This window comes from Macaca mulatta, chromosome 20 (assembly GCF_049350105.2).
Source record: "Macaca mulatta isolate MMU2019108-1 chromosome 20, T2T-MMU8v2.0, whole genome shotgun sequence".
Taxonomy (NCBI): domain Eukaryota; kingdom Metazoa; phylum Chordata; class Mammalia; order Primates; family Cercopithecidae; genus Macaca; species Macaca mulatta.
Window position 1 is genome coordinate 77,210,823 of NC_133425.1, and position 15,908 is coordinate 77,226,730.

The 15,908-nt window shown below is 45.9% G+C and overlaps 1 protein-coding gene across 7 annotated transcripts in view; it reads left to right on the forward strand.

Annotated features, from left to right (window-relative positions):
• Positions 1-15,908, forward strand: part of PLCG2 (phospholipase C gamma 2) — a 230,942-nt gene that overhangs the window by 107,564 nt on the left and 107,470 nt on the right. The window contains exons 1-2 of one of the 7 annotated variants that reach the window (XM_028841285.2): positions 12,281-12,323; positions 13,896-13,972. The exons of the other annotated variants lie outside the window; for them this stretch is intronic. The gene's annotated coding sequence lies outside the window, so the exon portion shown is untranslated. Of the gene's footprint in view, positions 1-12,280; positions 12,324-13,895; positions 13,973-15,908 lie in introns of those variants that run through there. 7 annotated transcript variants of the gene reach the window in all.

Sequence of the window (15,908 nt, forward strand, 5' to 3'; positions counted from 1 at the left end):
GGACTGCAGGCGCCCGCCACCATGCCTGGTTGATGTTTATATTTTTAGTAGCAATGGGGTTTCACCATGTTTCCCAGGCAGGTCTTGAACCCCTGGCCTCTTGTGGTCTGCCTGCCTTGGCCTCCCAAAGTGCTGGGATTACAGGCGTGAGCCGTTGTTGCCGGCCTGAAAGATATGAAATGTCTTTATTAAAATATAATTTGCAGACATAAAAAGCAATGAATTCATGTCCTTTGCAGGGACATGGATGAAGCTGGAAACCATCATTCTCAGCAAACTAACACAGGAACAGAAAACCAAACACCACATGTTCTCACTCATAAGTGGGAGTTGAACAATGAGAACGCATGGACACAGGGAGGGGAACATCACACACTGGGGCCTGTCGGCAGGCGGGGGCAAGGGGAGGGAGAGCATTAGGACAAATACATAATGCTTAAAACCTAGATGACAGGTTGATAGGTGCAGCAAACCACCATGGCACATATATATGTAACAAACCTGCACGTTCTGCACATGTATCCCAGAACTTAAAGTAAAATAAAAAGATATATAAATAACATAGATGTGGTAAAATGCACACATGGTGCATGTAAGGCTCAAGGCTTTAAGCGTGGGTCCACCTCTGTGGCCATTCCTCGGGTGCCGGTGACCCAGTCCTCTCCTTAGGTGACACCACTCTGACTCTTGTCTCCATCAGTGAGTTTTGCATGGCTAATTGGCTTTGTGCCGGTCTTAAAGGCTTCTTCTTTCCCTTTATGACTCACAGAACCAAGCCGGGGTTTTTGCTTCTAGCAGACAACTGTTTGTAGGTAGAATTTAATAATATTGTCCTGTTTCCACTGATTTTTTTTTTTAATTTTGCAGTTCCTGTTGTATATGGTGAGTGTTACTGGTTTTCTTTTTGCCAAAAACATAAAATCATTCTTAACATACATCAATTCAGGTGAAAACAGTGAGTTGATTTAAAGGAAACTTCAGATAAATAGTATCAGCAGTAGGCAGATACAACAAACCTTATAAGGTTGATAAACAAATGTTTGCAGTTTGAGAAATAGTGTCATATGGCTCCAAACCACCCCCCAAAACTGGTCAATCCATGTGTGGGGAAAAAAAATCTCTCTATAGTCTTGGTATAATGAGAGTTTTCTGTGTAATTTTGATATACAGTACTGGCTTAAAGAGAAGCAGAATTAGCCTATTAAAATATTAATAGGCTGTATATAAAGTAATGAGCCCTTCCTTTATTGCCTTAATAATTTTTGTTACATTTGCACACCACCAGTACTGTTTTATGTCTAATACTTATTTTAATATTGATTCACTATTTTTAAACTTAATTTTATATAGAAAAGAAACTTGATTTCATAGTTTAGAGGTGCCAGGTATATATTTTTTCAGTATGTTTTAAAATGTGCTACAGTTAACACATAACAAAGGGTGAGCACCATTTAAATTTAGTTTCCAGCAGAAGGGTGAAAACACCAAGTTTAAATGACACTAAAATAATGAACATTTAGGCTGGGCATGGTGGCTCATGCCTGTAATCCCAACACTTTGGGAAACCGGAATGGGAGGATCACTTGAGGCCAGGGATTTGAGACCAGCCTAGGCAACATAGTAGGACCGTGTCTCTACTAAAAATAGTTAACCAGGTGTGGTGGTGCATGCCTGTAGTCTCGGTCACCTGGCTTTGGGAGGCTGAGGCAGGAGGATCCCTTGAGCATAAGAGTTCAAGGATGCAGTGAGCTGTGATTGTGCCACTGCACTCCAGCCTGGGTGACAGAGCAAGACCTTGTCTCCAAAAAACATAAAGAATTATTTGATGGGCATGTTAGGGGTGTTAGTGGTGAGCACATAAAGCTCCTCATTTTCTCATGGTCTCCTGAGTTTGGAAACGATTGAGAAGTGAAACATCGGCAATCAACGAAGGGTGATGAGATGGCTGCCTGGAGAGCACGCTTAGAATTGAGCCCTGACACCTGGCCCCTGACCTTCCCACCCTGTCATGGCCTGGGTGGATGCCCATAGATGTCTCAGAGCAGCAGTCCCCAACTTTTTTGGCACCAGAGACTGGTTTTGTGGAAGATAACTTTTCCTTGGGCCAGGTTGGCTTGGAGGGATAGTGTCAGGATGATTCAAGGGCATTACGTTTATTGTGTACTTCATTTATATTATGACTACATTATAATATATAATGAAATAATTTTACAACTCACCATAATATAGAATCACTGGGAGCCCTGAGCTTGTTTTCCTGCAACTTGACAGTTCCATCTGGGGGTGATGGGAGACAGTGACAGATCATCAGGCATTGGATTCTTATAAGGAGTATGCAACCTAGGTCCCTCACATGCGCAGTTCACAATAAGGTTTGTGCTTCTGTGAGAATCTAATGCCACTGATGATCTGACAGGAGGCAGAGCTCAGGCGGTAATATTTGTAGACCTGCTCACCTCCTGCTGTGCGGCCAAATTCCTAACAGGCCACAGACAGGTACCAGTTTATGGCCTGGGGGTTGGGGACCCCTGTCTTAGAGGCAGCTCCCCTCCGAGTGGCAGGGAACAGGGCAGGGCACGTGGTCCCTTGGGAGTGGATCCGACTAGAACAAAACGAAACTGCTGAGCTGCGAATCCTTAGTTCCTTTTTCCAGAGATTGGTCCCTTCCTCCTTTGGGGAGGGAGAGTCCCAGAGGGGAGAGAAGCACCAGTCAGTTTCTTCAGCATCACTTAAAACTCTTATCCATTGAGTAGCTCTGCATTAATATGAAGCATTAGAATCACAGACCGAATTATTTGAGTGTAATGATCTGGGAAGAATCTCTTCACATGGAAGCAGGATACTAGTTCTCCCCTTTGCTATCAGTGCAGCCTCAACAACTCTGTTGTTTATTATCTTTTTAACAAAGAAGATAAGGGCAGACCCATGTTCTATCTGCAGGCCGAAAAGTAAAGTAAGTTTGTTTGTTTGTTTATTGAGATGGCGTCTCACTCTGTCACCTAGGCTGGAGTGCAGTGGCACAATCTTGGCTCACTGCAACCTCCATCTCCTGGGCTCAAGCCATTCTCCTGCCTCAGTGTCCTGAGTAGCTGGGATTACAGGCATCCAGGCACTCACTATCACACCCAGCTAATTTTTGTATTTTTAGTAGAGACAGGGTTTCACCATGTTGGCCAGGCTGGTTTCAAACTCCTGACCTCAAGTGATCTGCCCACCTTGGCCTCCCAAGGTGCTGGGATTACAGGCATGAACCACTGCGCCTGGCTGTAAACTTTACCTTTTGCAAAATTTTTTTCAGATATATCTCTATGGGGTGTATATTCTTTTTCCATTTTATAGATGAGAAAATAGACAGTAAACCAGAATAGAGGCTTCTTCATACAGCCGGAAGAGGAAGAGCTGGATTTAACTCATGCCTGCTAGATCGTTCTAGAACTGGGCTCTTTCTGCCCTACCGTGTGTGCCTCAGAAGCCCCTTTTGTCATTACGTGTTCTGCTGTGCATCTCACCTATTCCCCCAGCTGCCATGTCAGACGCTGCTACGTGTGTGAAATAACCTAACACCTTTGGTTTTTCTTAAAGCAGCGTCTTTGGCTGAGGTCAATAAGCAATGCTGGGGCGTTTTACTTAAAGTGAAACCACCAGCAGCTGGGAAGGTGGTGTTGCAAGGTGGTACAGAAAAACATTCATCTGGCCGGGCACGGTGGCTCCAACCCCAGCACTTTGGGAGGCCGAGGTGGGCGGATCACCAGGTCAGGAGATCGAGACCATCCTGGCTAACACGGTGAAACCCCGTCTCTACTAAAAATACAAAAAAATTAGCCGGGCGTGGTGGCAGGCGCCTGTAGTCCCAGCTACTCGGGAGACTGAGGCAGGAGGGGAGGCAGAGCTTGCAGTGAGCCGAAATCGCGCCACTGCACTCCAGCCTGGGAGAGAGAGACTCCGTCTAAAAAAAAAAAAAAAGAAAACCATTCATCCTAGTAGCTAAACTCACCTCGGTGGAGCCCTTCTGGGACCAGATGGTTTTTATTTCATGTTATTTCACTTGGTTTGCACGACAACTCAGTGATAGGCATCACTGCTTGTACAGAGGAGGAAAGAGCAAAGAGAAAGGACACGACGTGCCCAGGTTCCTGTTCACCCCTGGGGCGCACAGCCAGGATTTGAACCAAGGTCTTTGAACTCCAGAACTCCCTACAAAGGGAGGCTTTCTCTTCTTCCCAGGTGAGCTGCAGTCTGGAGAACTCAGCCAGGATGCATGTACTCAGAGAAGCCTTTCTTCCCCTTGCTGGGGAGAAGCCCCAGTGTGGACTCTGTTGCACTCCTGATATGGATGGAGATGTGGATTTGCACGTATCTCATGCCAGCCTGGACAGGGCCTGTCCTCCCTCCCAGACTTGGAGCTGTCTGAGGGCAGGACTGTGTCTGTCTCTGCAGCGTGGCATCCCTAACGCTCAGAGTGGGGTTCTGTGACTGCCTGGTTGACTGAATGACTGAAAGTCGGAAAAGAGGGTGGGTTATGTGTGGGAAGGTGCCCAAGCCTTCTGTCTGTTTGCTTGAATATGTCTTGAGCTTCCAGAGAGAAATTTTTGTTAAGTAGTGGGAGGAGGAAGGAAATGGGAACTTGAAGAACAGGGTCATGGCCTGGCCAGCACTTGTGCTAGGTGTTGGTGATGTAAAGCGGGGAATGAGAGGAAGCTATGAGATGTCTGGAGGGTCCAAAAATTCCCAAAGGTGTGCCAGAAGATGATGGGTGGGCAGGGAGGTCCAAGGGGAGGATGGCTGGAGTGGGGTGCCAGCCTTTGAGGCTAACTCCAGGGGACTTGGTGTGTGGGAGGTGGTTTACAGGGGGTGGGGGTGGAGGGATGGGCGGTGGGGGTGGGGTGCACCTGGGAAGACCCGAGGTGATGCTGGGAAGGGGGTGGGGTTGTGCAAAGTTGAAGCCTCATTTCTGTGGCTGGGTTATCTCACTTTCTTCAAGCAGGAAACTCAGCCACTGAGCCCCACTATGCAAGAGTGCATGGCCTGAGGTCTGCTGACCACAGCCTACTTTGAGAATAAAGTGTTGTTTTAGTCACTGTGTGCCCTTGGCAAAAATTTGAACCAGTGCAGATAAAGCCCTCCTTGACCATCATTTGCCCATCTCCTTCTCACTAGTAGTGCCTGTTTGTCAGCAAGTTGGTGGAAATCTTTTGGTACTCTTTCTCACACCTTTACACACACTCATGCACACCTACAAATAGGCACATTCCTTCTTAGCTGAATCCAGTACATTCCTGCAAACACACTGGAGAGGAACATTTTTGGATTGCGATATATTACATCATATTACACAGAGACAAGTGCTGATGCATTACCGACTGATTGAAACACCCAGCCAATTTCCTTAGTATCACTTAACAACCTTAAGTACCTAAAATCAGCCCATCAATATTTTTGGCATGAATACAAAGCGTCTGCAGTAACAAATGCCCAATTTTTGGGTGCTTTGATGAACTCTTTACTAAGCATGTTTGCAAAAAGTACATAGGATACTATACAGTAATGGTTCTGAATTATGATATTCTTCTATCCCCCAACTACCTTGTACTGTAATGGAAAAAACAATGAAATGATCTGTTAAAAATACTAAAGATTCATTTACATTGGACCCTGGTTGGTAGTTTGCTTGTCAGAAGCAAATGCTAGGATGAAAGAAGAACTCAATAGAATGGGCAGGATGCCAGGTTTGATGTGCCATTCATTGTGCATCAGACTGCTTCTCTTCCATTGCAGACAGACACGCGTCCCTCCCTTCCCCTTCCCTTCCCCCTCCCCTTCCCTTCCCTTCCCTTTCTTTTTCTTTACCTTTCTTTTCTTTTGTTTCTTTTCTTTCTTCTTTCTGACGGAGTTTCACTCTTGTTGCCAGTGGTGTGATCTTGGTTCACTGCAACCTCCGCCCCACCACCCGCCAACGGGTTCAAGTGATTCTCCTGCCTCAGCCTCCCTAGTAGCTGGGATTACAGGCACATGCCCCCACGACTGGCTACTTTTTGTATTTTTAGTAGAGACAGAGTTTTGCCATGTTGGCCAGGCTGGCCTCAAACTCCTGACCTCAAATGATCTGCCTGCCTGGGCCTCCCAAAGTAGTGGGATTACAGGCGTGAACCACTGTGTCTGGCCCACGCCTTCACTGTTTTCATTGGCACCTGCTCGTGAACCTTGTACAGCAGGTCTGTGATCTGGGTGGTGCATTTCCGATAAAAAAAAAAAAAAGAGTTAATAAGTTATAGTAGACATTCAGATAGTGAGAATTTGCATAGTGATGGACATAATGCATATATACATATGGATATATATAATATGTACATGTACACTTGGGCCTGTATGTGTGTACACACACGTATACATCTAGTCTCCTATTTACGTAGGTCATCAAGGAGTTTTTGCCAGTCAGTACATAAGGAAATAAATTGAGACACCGTGTTTTCTTTCCTTTTTTTTCTGAGACAGGGTCTTGCTCTCTTGTCAGGCTGGTGTGCAGTGTTGTGATTACAGCTCATTGCAGCCTCAAACTCCTGGGCTCAAGCAATCCTCCTGCCTCAACCTCTTGAGTAGCTGAGACTACCGGTATACACCAGCACACTTGGCTTACTGGGTTTATTTTTTGTATTATTTTTGTAGAGATGGGGTATTGCTTTGTTGCCCAGGTTGGTCTTGAACTCTCTGGTTTCAAATGATCCTCCTGCCTCACCCTCCCAAAGTACTGGGATTATAGGCATGAGCCACTGTTCCCTGTCCCATGTTATTTCTTATGCCTTATATGTGTTCAGCTTGATTCAGTTGCTAACAAGTACAGAGAAGTTTCTACATCTTTGTTTTTTTCCCCTACATCTCTATTTTGCCAGGTACTATTTTAATTGACAAACACATATGTACAGACACACATTTAATCCCCACAAGAGCACTGTGTGGTAAATTCCTGTTGTTTACATGAAGAAGCAGAGGCACAGAGAATTGGAGTTACTGTCCAAAGCCATCTGCTGTAAGTTGGGGAGCTGTGACTCCAGGCCCAGGTGAGCTGGTTCCAGAGTCTGTCCACCTCATCAGTAGCCACACTGCTCCTCATGACTTGGGTAGCTCCTGGGAACATGAATTTGCAGCCCCCGCACTAGAGTCTTGTTCCCAGCCTCGGGTCAGAAAGGTGGCTTGGATGTACTGGGTTGAGTGCAGGGGGCCTGACCCCTCTCCTTGCAGGTCTGCACCCCTGTGGGTAGTGGGATCATCATTCACCAAGACGCCCCTGCCTGATGTAAGATCAAGGGATGGGGGATGTCAGCAAAAATGCCTACCGACCCCCTCAGACTTTGCTGATTGCCAGATAGAAAACCATGGTGAGAGCTGCATATTCTTATGTGGGTTCTTAGAGTCACTTGCTTGGCTATGAGTCAAGGTTCAAATGCTGGCTCTTCCACTTGTGTTTGGTGACCCTGGCCAAGGTACTTCACTTCTCCATGTCTCAGTTTCCTCATTTATAAAATCGGTGCAGTCATGGTACCTGCCTCATAGTGTTCTTGTGAGGAATGATGAGTTAATACAGAGGATACTGTTGTGCCCTACTCAGCTCCCATTACCAGGCTTGTGCTCCATTTCCCAGCTGCTAGGAGTGTTGGGTGTTGTGTCTCACAGGTGCCCCTTCTTTAGGGCACCGCTCTCACTAGAAGAAAGCTGCATCACCTAGAATGTTGTAGTGGCTGTAAGCCAAGCCAATGACTGACTGGCAGGGAGGACAAGAAGGACTGGTCTCCCTTCTTTCAGGAGGACCCACTTCTCTGATGTGATTCATGCTCCAGACAGCCCCCTGCCACTCCCTGGACAATCAGGGTGAAGCCCATCCCTAAGTGGGACCACAGCCTTTTTTAGCTTTATCCTCCTCCCCCACCTCACTCACGCAAGAATCCCTGATTCAGGCTCAACTTCCAGGGAACCAACCTGTGATAACATGCAAAACATTAGCTCTCTGCCTAACACAGAGTAGGTGTTCTGTAAGAGTTTTGCTATATAGCATTTACTTTTATCCTCAAGGATGAGGCTACTATATCTTCAAGACCTTTGAGGGCCAGGATCAAGTACATCCAGCAGAACATCTGGCTTATGGCTAATGCTTAAAAGGATCATGAGTCGATAGTTCATGTTCATGAACAGGAAGACTCATTTTCAGGATATCAGTTCTTCCTGGCTTGATCTATAGATTCAACACAATCCCAACCAAAATCTAATAGAGATACAAGAAAAGTTTTTTTCCATTCACATTCAATACAGCACAAAACACTTCACCTCAGAGAAAGGAAAAACCAAGGTATGTTTTTTCTCTCTCTCTCTCTTCCCTCTTTTCTCTGTACTCAACACTTTTTGACATGAGATATGTATGGTTTTTCCCCCACAAGTCAAGCAAACAGTTCTCTGTTAGACACCAGTTTGGTGTCCTCTAGTTCAATTCAATTCTGATACTGTCTACCTGGAGCTAGAATCAGATTCCACAGGTTGAGAGCTCAGTCCCTCAAGACTGTCTCCCACTTCAGATGCCAGTCACAAGCCCAAGTTGTGGCCTATGCTTTTGACTGACTGGCTATAAATTGGGGTTCCAATAACGTACTCCTTGGGTTTGATTTATTTGCTAGAGTGACTCACAGAACTAAGGGAAACATGTATACCAATTTATTAAAATGATATTACAAAAGATGATCAGCCTGATAGAAGAGATGCATAGGGCAAGGTATGTGGGAGGGGGTATAGGGTTCCCATGTTCTCTCTGGGCGTGCCATCCGCCAGAAACTTCCATGTGTTTAGCAACCAAGAAGCTCTCTAAACCCTGTCATCTTGGGTTTTTATGAGAGCTTTATTACAAAGGTATGATTGATTAAATCATTGGCCATTGGTAACCAACTCAACCTTTAGCCCCTCTCTCCTTCCTAGATGTTGGGGGTAGGGCTGAAATTTCCAACCCTCTAATCACATGGTTGGTTCCCCTGGCAGCCAACCTTCATCCTGAGGTGTCTAGGAGCCCACAGCCATACAAGAAGATAGTTGTCACTGGAGATTCCAAGGGTGTTAGGAGTCGTGTGCCAGGAAATGGGGTTGGAGACCAAATGTATACAGTCAGTCCTCCGTATTTGTGGATTCTGCATCTGTGGACTTAAGCTATGGTCGATTGAAAATATTTGAAAAAATTGCATCTTACTGAACATGGACAAACTGTTTTGTTGTCATTATTCCCTAAGCAATACAGTATAATTATATACATAGCATTTATATTATATTAGGTATTAAAAGTAACCTAGGGATTTGAGGTTTATGGGGGGATGTGCATAGGCTATATGCAAACACTCTGCCATTTTATATCAGAGGCTTGAGCATCTATTTGGATTTTGGTATCTGTGGAAGGTCCTGGAACCAATCCCCAACAGTCACTGAGGGGTGACTGTATGTCTTATTAAGAGTCACAATATTACAAAATCCCAGCAAGTTAATCTGCGGGTGTTGACAAAGTGATTCCAAAGTTTATATGGAAAGGTGGAAGACATAGAGTAGCAAACACAGTATTGTAGAACAGAATCAGAGGACTGACTTCAAGACTTACTCTAACGTTCCAGTAATCAGTACCGGTGATGTTGGCAGAAGAATAGACAGATCAGTAGAACAGGATAGAGAGCCCAGAAATAGACCCAGACAGATATCATCAACTGATCTTTGACAGAGGGGCAAAGGCTACTCAATGGAGAAAGGATAATCTTTTCAGGAGTATGATGAATAAGCCAGTGCTTGTCTTGGGAAGAAGCAAGAGAGGGGTGTTCAGGATGATAAAGTCCCGGTTGATGAAGGCAGATGCCTGCCGCTCTTTCCTGGGGCAGGGCTGGCTTCCAAAGGGTGCTTGTTTGGGCTGAAGTGGAAGAGGGTGTGCCGATGTGCAGGGCTGCTTGTATCATTAGAATGGCTGTTAGCATTTGATTCTTTCTTTCTTACCATGCTCTGTCTCTCTGCTTTTGTACATGTGCGTTTACATTTCTCTCCCTCCTTGTCTGGGTAGCCTGTCGTTTTCTGTACCTGGTCTCTCTATCCCTCTCGGTCTCCCTCATCTCCTCCTCTGTCCTTCTTCCTCTCTGTCCCCTGCTCTGCCCAATCACCAGTAGTTTGATCCCTCTTGATGTCCCCATCTCTCTCTGTCCCTCTTCTCTTCCTAAGAACTACTTATTGGGCCCTGCTATGTACCAGCCAGTCTGATGGGTGGAGCGCAGTGGTGAGGAAGGGTGCACAATTCCTGCATATGTGGAGCTTACAGTCTAGGAAAGGAGGGCTGTGGATCTGCAGATTCCCTCTAATAAATATTTGCTTCTGTTCAATGCTGTGGAAGAGAGGTGCTTGGTATAGCTCATAGCAGGCATTGGGAGGTTTTCTGAGTTTGATTTGATTGAGCTGAGAGTGGAAGGGAGAGCTTGGCACTAACCAGACTAAGAACATTTTCAGTGATGCCAACGTCCTGTGGTAGGAATGAGTGTGACCTATGAGAGATGCTCGGAGGGGCCTGTGGGGTGCATGGGGAGCAAGGGCCGGGAGGCAGATGGTTAGGCCATGTGGGGTTGGAGGCGTCATCACAGGGCTGTGGTTCTTAGTCCTAACAGCAGTGGGACGCCACGGGAAGGCTTGATCCCAAGGAGTTGCATGAGCCTGTTTGTATTTCATACGATGACTGTGGGGATAATGTACTGCTATGAGAAGATAAGTCAGGAAGTAGCCTCCATAGACAAGAGATAATGGTGGCTTGGATTGTGGTGTTGACCATGGAAATGGATAGACGTTGACTGATTCCAGAGCAATTTCAGAAGTAGAATTGTTAAAATGTGGCTATTGCTGGAAGACAATGTTACATTGTCTAAAAAAGTTTTTCTTTTCTTTTCTTTTTTTTTTTTTTGAGACGGATTCTCGCTCTGTCTCCCAGGCTGGAGTGCAGTGGCCGGATCTCAGCTCACCGCAAGCTCCGCCTCCCAGGTTCACGCCATTCTCCTGCCTCAGCCTCCTGAGTAGCTGGGACTACAGGCGCTTGCCACCACGCTTGGCTAATCTTTTTGTATTTTTAGTAGAGACAGGGTTTCACCATGTTCGCCAGGATGGTCTCTATCTCCTGACCTTGTGATCTACCCTCCTTGGCCTCCCAAAGTACTGGGATTACAGGCGTGAGCCACGGCGCCAGGCCAAAAGTTTTTCTTTAGTTATGTGTAATTTTGCTGTAAGGACAGATGCTCACCATAGGCCAGTGCAAAGATTCTCTCTTGGCTGGGCGTGGTGGCTCACGTGTATAATCTCTGTACTTTGGGAGGCCGAGGCAGGTGGATCACCTGAGGTCAGGAGTTCGAGACAAGCCTGACCTATATGGTTAAACCCTGTCTCTACTAAAAATACACACACACACACACACACACACACACGCTATCCAGGTGTGGTGGCAGGCACCTGTAATCCCAGCTACTTGGGAGGCTGAGGCAGGAGAATCACTTAAACCCAGGAGGTAGAGGTTGCAGTGAGCCGAGATTGTGCCACTGCACTCTAGCCTGGGCAACAAGTGCGGAAACTGTCTCAAAAAAAAAAAAAAAAAAAAAAAAAAAAGAAAAGAAAAGAAAAATAAATTCCCTCTTGAAGACATTTTATCTGGAAAGAGAATTGTTAGTCTAGACAGGCAGAGAAAAGAATGTTTGCTTAAAGTCACTACACTTTCACTGGCAGTCAACTGGGTGGGTGAATAACTTTTGGAAAACAAACCTTAATACCTTTCAAGTTTTTAGATAATTGCTAAAGCAGTTAAATCAGCCATGTTGATTTCCTCTAAAAATGAATTCCAGTGCCTAGTTTCTTTAAAAAGTCAAAGGCACAAGAGAAAACAAAAGTAAACAAGGAGACTCCTTAGGATTGAAGATGTAATGACATAACCAGATAAGATGTATGCATTTTATTTGTATTTAAGTCTACTGTAAAAAGATTTGGAGAAAACTGGGGAAATTTAAATACAGACGAGGTGTTAGGTTATGTTAAGTAATTATCATCAGTTTTGTTAGATGCAATAAAGGTTTTATGATTCTATAAGAAAACGTGCTCATTTTTCTGAGATACATTAAGTATTTTGGGGTGCAACACCGTGAAGTCTATACTTTAAGTACTCAAGCTTCCCCCAAATAAATGAAACAAATAAAAAAAAATAAATTTCAATGCATGAAAAGGATCTTTTTGTTTGTTTGTTTTTGAGGAGTGAAGATAAAGAGAAGAGATAAGGAAGACTCCGATTTCTGGTTTGGGTGAAGAGTGGCGACATGTCCATCTTTTACGGACCATGTGTTCTTGGGCTCTCAGTGTGATAGAAATTGACATGAGGCCAAAAGAGTTTTCCCAGACAAGACTTTATTGGCGCTTATGCCCAGGCATAAGAGAAGTAGCACGAGAGAGATAATTCTCTACCTGGCTCCCCGAAGACAGTCAGGAGAGTAATTTTAAAGGGGCTCAAATGGGCAGGGAGTGATATTGAAGCACATAGAGTTGGGGAACATCTGACACCTGCACAGTATAACAGGATAGAGAGCCTCTTCATGTTTGCATATCTCATTAATGTGTTAAATCCCCAACCTTGGGCATGATTTTTAGTATTAGAATGCAGCTAAAGTGGAGGACTGGTCATTCTTCAGGTCTCATGCACATGCGGGCAATAGGGTTAACTCCCTTGAGTAATATTTAAGATGGGAGCTGCTTATTTTAGTTTCCTCAGCGTCTGCAATCAGTGGGCATGGCCCATTGAACAAGATTTATAGTGCAAGGTTTGGATGGGGTCCCCACTAGTTATGGTCCCCACAGCCAGCTTGTAGTAGAGGTTCTCAGTGGGGTGTGACGGGGGATGAGTCCTATCTCTACTCTCTCTCACCTTCATCCCAAATACTCTACCCAACAAGGTTTAGAGATACCACCCCCCTAATAATAGGGCCACCCATAATTGAGAAGTGCTTTTAGCAACTTTTTATTTTGAAATAATTGTAGACTCATGAGGACGTGGCAAAAATAGTACAGTTTCTGTGAACCTTTCATTTAGCTGCTCCAGTGATAACATCTTTCATAAGCATAGTTATCAAAACCTGGATGTGGATGCTGGTACAGTGCTATTAATGAAACTGCAGATCTTAATTGGCTTTCACCATTTTTTAAGTACACTCAGTTTTCTTGTTATTTTGCATTTGTTTTGATGTGTAGTTCTGTGAAATCTTGTCACGTGTAGGTGGGTATATCTACCACCATACATGCACAGAATGCAGATGACATGCTGTTGTTTTAGTCTTTTCACATGGCCTTGTTGTTGTTGTTGAGACGAAGTCTCACCCTGTCACCCAGGCTGGAGTGCAGTGGGGTGATTTCGGCTCACTGCAACCTCCATCTCCTGAGTTCAAGAGATTCTTCTGCCTCATCCTCCCAAGTAGCTGGGACAACTGGCATGTGCCACCAAGCCCAGCTAATTTTTGTATTCTTAGTAGAGACAGGGTTTCACCATGTTGGCCAGGCTGGTGTTGAATTCCTGACCTCAAGTGACCTGCCTTCCTCGGCCTCCCAAAGTGCTGGGATTACAGGCGTGGGCCACCGTGCCCGGCTTGTTTTCACATGGCTCTTGCCCATTGAGCTGTTTCTAACTGAGCTAGACCCATGGTAAGAACTCAGAAAGCTTTGAGTGCATCCCATCCCCTCTCCTCTAACTTAATTGTCTGCTCTCCTCCCCCAGCTCCCATTGTTGCCTGTGAATGGCCACCAATCTTTCCTGCTGTTTCACTATGACTCTGAGATGCCTTTGCTCACCTCTGTGGACTTCGTTCTGTCCTCTTCCTTAATTCCAGGCCAGAGCCACCTCTTCTTGCTGCAAAGCTGAGATCTCCTTTCTCACTCTCATCTCCAGGAGTGCTGGAGTTCAAAGGTACACCAGGGTTTGATAATACTTTGTTCCATGGTAGACAAGGTGATCCCTGCCACTCCCAGGCTCATGTTTTACCAGCCTGGGAGCAGCAGTGGAGGGGAGGTTTTACCGGTAGTTCTGGCCACATGAATCCCAGGAGGATGCTGATGGTGCAGCTGGGCCATGTGTCTGTCCCCAAACCAGTCACTGAGCCAGGGCACTTGGGTCATTCCCAGGCCCCTGCTGTCCCCTTCAGCTTATGGTTGAAGGTGGTGAGGTGAATCAGCTCTAAATAAAGCACAAGGAATGGGTTCATCCCATGAAAAGATTTTTGTTGTTGTTGTTTTTCAGAAGAAGGGGAAAGAAGGGACTGGTTGAGCTTGTTGAGCTCGTGTCTCTGTGCCAGTCCAGAGTTCACTGGTCATCTTATAGGGAGAAGGGGGAGTCACCTTTGAGTCAGTCACGTTGCCATCCTGGCCCAGTAGGTTTTGACTAGGAGTAGGTGGAGTCTCATGGCAGCAGAGGTTGCAGAGAGGAAGAATTTCTTATTTGTTTCTGTTATCTATTGCTATACAACCAACTATCCCAGTGTTTAGTGGCTTAAGACAACAATCATTTTATTTATTGCACATATTTCTACAATCTGGGCATGGGTGGGGACTGGGAGAGCTTGTCTCTGTTCCACATGTTGTCAGCTGGGGCAGCTCACTGGGACCAGAGGATCCACTTTTTTTTTTTTTTTTTTTTTTTTGGGACGGAATCTCGCTCAGTCGCCCAGGCTGGAGTGCAGTGGTGCGATCTCAGCTCACTGCGAGCTCTGCTTCCTAGGTTCACGCCATTCTCCTGCCTCAGGCTCCTGAGTAGCTGGGACTACAGGTGCCCGTCACTATGCCTGGCTAATTTTTTTTTTTTTGTTCGTATTTTTACTAGAGACGGGGTTTCACCTTGTTAGCCAGGATGGTCTAGATCTCCTGACCTCATGATCCGCCCGTCTCGGCCTCCCAAAGTGCTGGGATTACAGGCGTAAGCCACCGCGTCCGGCCCAGAGGATCCACTTCTAAGATGGTGCAGTGCTCTGTGGCTGTTGGCTGGGGGCTCAGCTGGGCTGTTGGCTGAGGGCATTGGTTCTGCTTCCATGGCCTCTCCATAGGGCTGACTTGGGCTTCTTACTGCATGGTGGTCTCCAGGTAGTCTGATTTCTTACACAGAGGCTGGCTTTCCCCAGAGCTCAAAATGGAAGGTACCAGGCCTTCTTAAGGATTAGGCTTCAGGCTGGGCCCTCTGGCTTACGCCTGTAATCCTAGCACTTTGGGAGGCTGAGGCGGGCAGATCACTTGAGGTTAGAAATTCAAGACCAGCCTGGCCAATATGATGAAACCCCATCTCTACTAAAAATACAAAAATTAAGCCCGGCATGGTGGCGCATGCTTGTAGTCCCAGCTACTCCGGAGGCTGAGGCAGGAGAATTGCTTGAACCCAGGAGGCAGAGGTTGCAGTGAGCTGAGATCACATCACTGCACTGCAGCCTGGGTGACAGAGTGAGACCCCATCTCAGAAAAAAAAAAAAAAAAAAAAAAGGGTTAGGCCCTGAACTGGCACAGCATCATTTATGCCAGCGTGCCAGTGCTCCCAACCTTTTTGGTACCAGTGACCAGTTTCCTAGAAGACAGTTTTTCCATAGATGGTGGGGGCATTGGGGGGATTGCTTCAGGATAAAACTGTTCTTCTTCAGATTATCAGGCATTAGATTCCAATAAGGACCACACAACCTGGATCCCTCGCATGTGCAGTTCACCATAGGGTTTACGCCCCTGTGAGAACCTAATGCAGTTCACCATAGGGTTTGTGCCCCTGTGAGAATCTAATGCAGTTCACCATAGGGTTTGTGCTCCTATGAGAATCTAATGCAGTTCACCATAGGGTTTGCGCTGCTATGAGAATCTGATGCCGCTGCTGA